Source organism: Pelophylax lessonae (assembly GCF_965119305.1).
Source record: "Pelophylax lessonae genome assembly, chromosome: 1".
NCBI lineage: Eukaryota > Metazoa > Chordata > Amphibia > Anura > Ranidae > Pelophylax > Pelophylax lessonae.
The window spans coordinates 265,111,624-265,118,003 of NC_138768.1; positions in this window are offsets into that span (position 1 = coordinate 265,111,624).

The window sequence follows — 6,380 nt, forward strand, 5'->3', positions numbered from 1 at the left end:
GGAGGAATCCCCTGTGGGGTACTTATCACTAGTAAGGTTAGTAAGTAGAGGGGTCCGGTAGTGAGGGAGTGATCCGGTAGCGAGATACGGGATCAGTATCGAGGTTCCGGTCTGTTCCAGGTAAAGAGAATAGCTGGAGGCTCCGGCAGCATAAGACAAGGCTTGTAAGCATGCGGTAGATCAGGTAGCGAGATACAAGATCAGAAAGTGAAGCACAAGAACAGGTAGCGAGATACAAGTCCAGGTAGCGTCAGGCATAGCTGTATACTGGCGGCTTGAACGAACTACCTGAGAGAGAAAGTCGGCGATTGAAATAGCCGCTCAGAGCGGCGCTCAGTGATGATGTCATACGGCTTTAAGGTATATGCGTTCCACCTAACTAAAAAGGTGGGACGCAATATGAAAAGGAAAATGGGCAATAAGGGTACCAAAGGTACCAGAATCGTACAGTACCCCCCCCTTAAGGCCGGCTCCGGAAGGCCTATAGCACTGGTTTCTCCGGGTATTTAGAGTGAAACCTTCGTATAAGCCTAGGTGCGTGAACATCAGAAGTATCCAACCAGGTGTCGTCTTGGGGTCCATAGTTCTTCCATCTTATGAGATATTGGAGTCTTCCTCTGGATACGAGAATCCAAAATCTCCCTAATCTCAAATTCTTCTCCGCCTTCAACTTGTATTGGAGGTGGAGGCAAGATGGTAGGCCTTATTCCTTGGTTAGGAACATGTGGTTTCAGTAGCGACACATGAAAGATGGGATGTATTCTGAGATCTGCCGGTAAAGTGAGTTGTACTGCAGCTTTTCCAATGAGTTTCTTAATTGGGAAGGGTCCCAGAAATAAAGGTCCAAGCTTTTTGCTAGGGATCTTTAACCTTAAATTTTTCGTCGATAGCCAAACGAGGTCCCCAATAGCATATTGAGGAGAAGGTCTTCTACGACGGTCGTAGTACCTTTTTTGTTGACTGTGAGCGTGTGAGATGGTGGTATTAAGTAAACCCAGAGAGTCTTTTATTTGGGTAAGATAATCCGAGGCTACTGGGTTACTTGATGGTAGGATGCGTGGTGGAAGAAGTGTGGGATGAAACCCATAGTTTAAGTAGAACGGACTTTGCTTAGTAGTACTGTGGGTTGTGTTGTTATAAGCAAATTCCGCCAGAGGGAGGAGGTCCACCCAATCATCCTGTAGGTATGATGTGTAGCAACGTAGATATTGTTCAATGCACTGGTTGACTCTTTCAGTCTGTCCGTTGGTCTGAGGGTTGTAAGGAGAAGTGAGCTTTCGCTCAATCCGTAGTATGTGACATAGAGCTTGCCAAAACTTGGAGATGAACTGTGAACCACGGTCGGATAAAAGAGTTTTTGGAATTCCATGTAACTTGAACACATGTTTCATTAGTAATTCCGCTGTTTGCTTAGATGAAGGTAGTCTGCGAATAGAGATGAAATGTGCCATCTTTGTCAGATGGTCCACTGACACTAGAATGGTATTAAATCCTTTGGAAGGTGGTAGTTCTACTATAAAGTCTAAGGACACAACTTCCCATGGAACCTGGGGTATTGGTAGACTGCAGAGTAGACCAGATGGTTTTGTAGTGTCAATTTTGGACCTTGCACAGATGTCACATGAAGAAACAAATTTTTGTACAGATGTCTTCATATCAGGCCACCAAAACTACCTGGTAAGCAAATTAAGGGTTTTAGTCATACCCATATGTCCTGCCATAGGCACATCATGTGACAATTCCAAGATCTTGGTGCGCATAGTAGGGGGTATGTAGAGTTTGTCGTTGTAGTAGAGGAAGCCTTCTGCATCAGTAGTTAGTTGTGGTGGAGGTGAATCCAATCCTATACTGTGCTAAATCTCTTCCTTCAGGGAACGAACAACACCAATAATACGTTCATAGGGTATTATAGGAATAGAAGGAACTTCAGCGCAGTTATCTTCGGTTAATCGTGATAGCGCATCCGCTTTTTTATTTTTGTCTGCAGGTGTATAGGTCACTAGGAAGTTGAATCTTAGGAAGAATAATGACCATCGTACCTGCCGGTGGGAAAGAGTTTTGTTAGTCTGAAGGTATTGAAGATTTTTATGATCTGTATATATGAGTATTGGTAATCGGGTACCTTCAAGTAAATGTCGCCAATTCTCTAGTGCCAGTTTTATGGCAAGCAACTCTTTTTCACCCACTGGGTAATTCACCTCTGGGCTGCTTAGTGATTTAGAGAAAAAAGCAACTGGGTGGAGTGGTGAAGTATTTGTTGGTCGTTGGGAGAGAACTGCTCCTACTGCCATGTTTGACGCATCTACCTCCAGAATATATTGGAGGGATGGGTCTGGATGGCGTAGTATGGGAGCAGAAGTAAAGCTTGATTTTAACAAGCGGAAAGCTCCATTTGCTTCTTCTGACCATTTGAATGGTTTCTTTATACTTGTAAGTTGTGTGAGAGGTCTCACAATAGCAGAGAAGTTCTTGATGAACTTCCTATAGAAGTTTGAAAATCCGAGGAATCGCTGTAATGCCTTACGAGTTGTTGGTATAGGCCAATCCAGAATACACGATATCTTGCTCATATCCATCTTGATTCCGGTTTTAGATATGATGTATCCTAGGAATAGTATTTCTTCTTTATGAAATAGGCATTTTTTTAATTTCACGTATAGGTTGTGTGCGAGTAATCTGGATAACACAAGTCTTACATGTTTTATATGTTCAGACAAAGATCGAGAATAGATAAGTATATCATCCAGATATACCACAACACAGACATCAAGTAAGTCTCTGAAGATGTCATTTATGAATCTTTGAAAAGCTGCGGGAGCATTACACAACCCGAAAGGCATCACAAGATATTCGAATAATCCGTATCTGGTTCTGAATGCTGTCTTCCACTCATCTCCGTCACGGATTCGGATTAGGTTGTATGCCCCTTTTAGGTCCAATTTAGAAAAGTAAGTAGCCCCACGCACTTGTTCAATGAGTTCAGGAATGAGCGGTAAAGGATAACGATCCTTTATCGTAATGGTATTTAGTTGCCTATAGTCAATAATAGGCCTAAGACTTAAATCCTTATTGCGGACAAAGAAGTCCTGCAGCTGTGGAAGAAGTAGAGGGTCTGATGAACCCTTTCGCCAAATTCTCATCCAAGTATTCCTTGAGATGAGAAAGTTCATCCTGTGAAAGAGGATAAACATGGCCGAAAGGCAATTTGCTATTAGGGAGTAGATCGATAGAACAATCATAGTCCCTATGGGGAGGCAACACTTGAGCATTTTTCTCAAGGAAGACTTCGGACAGATCCTAAAAGCATAGTGGTGTAATCTCATCTGACACCACAGACAGGATCTTTCCATAAGATGGGAGGTTACACGTGATCTCGCAATAGTGAGAAGGGAAGGTTAGAGTCCGTGTTTTCCAATCTATGGTTGGTTGATGTATGTGTAACCAGGGAAGTCCCAAAATAATGGGAAAATGTGGTGAAGGTAGTACATGAAAAGTGGTGGTCTCCATATGAGACTCGTTAGCAGTGACAAGGAGTGCTTGTGTCTGATTGGTGATTGGACCAGAAGATAACGGAATACCGTTAATGAAACTAACAGAGACAGGTTTAGGTTTTGAAATAATAGGTATTTTATTTAAAGTAACAAAACGTGTATCGATATAGTTCCCACAAGATCCTGTGTCGATCATAGCCTTGGTGGTGATCCTAGTCTGGTCCCACTGCAATGTCAAATGAACAAAGAGGTAGGGATTAGAAAAGGAAGTCGTTAATCCCCCTAGTAAGACATGTGAACACTCACCCTCTTTTTTGCGGACAAGGGGACAGACGCTTATCAAATGATCCGGGGATGCGCAGTACATGCAGAGATTTCTGGATCTTCTCCTGGCTCGTTCAGTGGTCGATAAAGGTGGACGTATGGTTCCTACCTCCATAGGAGTAGGGTCAACGGCCGAAATCCGAGAAGGACTGGACAATGGCATTCCCATTTTCTCAGCCTTTCTTTGTCGCAGTCGCCTGTCAATGTTGATACTAAGTTGTATTAAGGCATCTAAAGTGCCAGGTAAATCCGCTCGGGCGAGCTCGTCTTTAACGGCTTCTGACAACCCGAGCCTGAACTGAGTTCGCAGAGATGTATCATTCCACCCTGAATCAAGGGTCCATCTTTTGAACTCTGCTACAAAGTCTTCAACAGGTCTCCTTCCTTGTTTTAAAGCCCTCAATTGGATATCAGCAGTACTCTGCCTATTGGGGTCTTCATATAAGCTAGCGAGTTCCGCTAGGAATAAGGGATAGGAGTTGAGAAGAGGATCATCTTTCTCAAAGAGAGAGTCTGCCCAGGCCCGTGGATCACCCGTTAAATATGAGATAGTGGTACAGACTTTAATTTGATCAGTAGGGTAAGTACGAGGTTTTAGCAAAAAAAGCAATTGACATGCGTTTTTGAATTCACTAAATTTTTTCCGATCACCTGTAAACACTAGAGGAGGGTTTATTTTAGGTTCAGGGGGCTGAGCAGCAGTAAGCTGTGAGAGACGGGTTATCTGCTGTCTCAGAGTCTGATTTTCATCTTTTACTTCAGTAAGAGCAAGTATTAATGCATTTACTTTTTGTGTTAATTGTATCACTTGAGCGGGTAATTCTGCTGAATCCATTTTTTGAGTTCGTTCAATCTGTAACGCTCCTGCGTTTTTATAGTAAACTGGATTTGCAGCTGCAGAATCTCCACTCAGTAGTCATGTAGAGATGTGTTGAATTACCAGATCCAACTCTCCAGACTCATCACTGTGGACCCGCCTGCTTCAGCATACAGATATACACACACTCAATAAGATGTTCCTGGAGTGATAGGATGTATATGACAGTATAGAGGTGATGTGCTGAAGGGACAGGGGTGAGCAGTGATAGCAATGATAAGCACTTGATAGTAATGTTCAGGAGAGTAATAGACGGTAATAGGTAGGATGCAGATAGGTTAGTAATCATGTATGGTAATAGGTGGTAAGGACAGCAGATGATATACAGGAGAGACTAACCCAGTGCAAGGATAGATGGTAGTAGACTCAAGAGCTAGCAATCTATGTAACAGTGCAGATGATAGAATTAGTAATGCATAGATAGTAACAGTCCTTAATGTGCAGAAGTAGATAGTGTAAGGTTGTTATGGAGGAATCCCCTGTGGGGTACTTATCACTAGTAAGGTTAGTAAGTAGAGGGGTCCGGTAGTGAGGGAGTGATCCGGTAGCGAGATACAGGGATCAGTATCGAGGTTCCGGTCTGTTCCAGGTAAAGAGAATAGCTGGAGGCTCCGGCAGCATAAGACAAGGCTTGTAAGCATGCGGTAGATCAGGTAGCGAGATACAAGATCAGAAAGTGAAGCACAAGAACAGGTAGCGAGATACAAGTCCAGGTAGCGTCAGGCATAGCTGTATACTGGCGGCTTGAACGAACTACCTGAGAGAGAAAGCCGGCGATTGAAATAGCCGCTCAGAGCGGCGCTCAGTGATGATGTCATACAGCTTAAAGGTATATGCGTTCCACCTAACTAAAACGGTGGGACGCAATATGAAAAGGAAAATGGGCAATAAGGGTACCAAAGGTACCAGAATCTTACACTGAGCCAGCAGTACCCACAGCAGTACCAGCCAGCAGTACCTACAGCACAGTACCAGCCTGAGTCAGCAGTACCCACAGCAGTACCAGCCTGAGTCAGCAGTACCCACAGCAGTATCAGCCTGAGCCAGCAGTACTCACAGCACAGTACAAGCCAGCAGTACCAGCCTGAGACAGCAGTACCAGCCAGCTATACCCACCAGCAGTTCTTTTCAAAACTTACCACCACAAAAAAGTTGACTGCGCTTCACACTGACCAACGCAAACCTGGAAAACCAGTTGCGAGTAGCAACATCATCAATACCAGATAACATCACACACCTCACCAAAGAGAAGCAGTTGCAGCCATCACATTAGGGGTGAGTTAATCAAATGTTTGACCAAATATAACAGGCTAATTTTTAAGGTGATAATTTTGTACGGCCCCCGAATGGTTTTATAAATACCCAAATGGCCCTTGGCAGAAAAAGGGTTCCCCACCCCTGCTGTAGATGGTGTTCCTATGGCTCTCCTATGTCTATGATAATACCATTATACCCTGATGATTGTTCTCTACACCAAGGAGCAGTAACCACCACTTATTAGTGTGCTGTGGTGAGAACAATGCCTTCCGATGACTCATTCCACTATTGTAGTACACATAGACTCCTAGGGTGTAAATCATCTTCTCACCTCTCTGCTCCATGTCCTATCTATACACCCACTCCCTCCCTCCCGCCTGCACACACCCCCTCCGGCACTGACCGGGTTAATACTAGCGTGTACGCTCTAT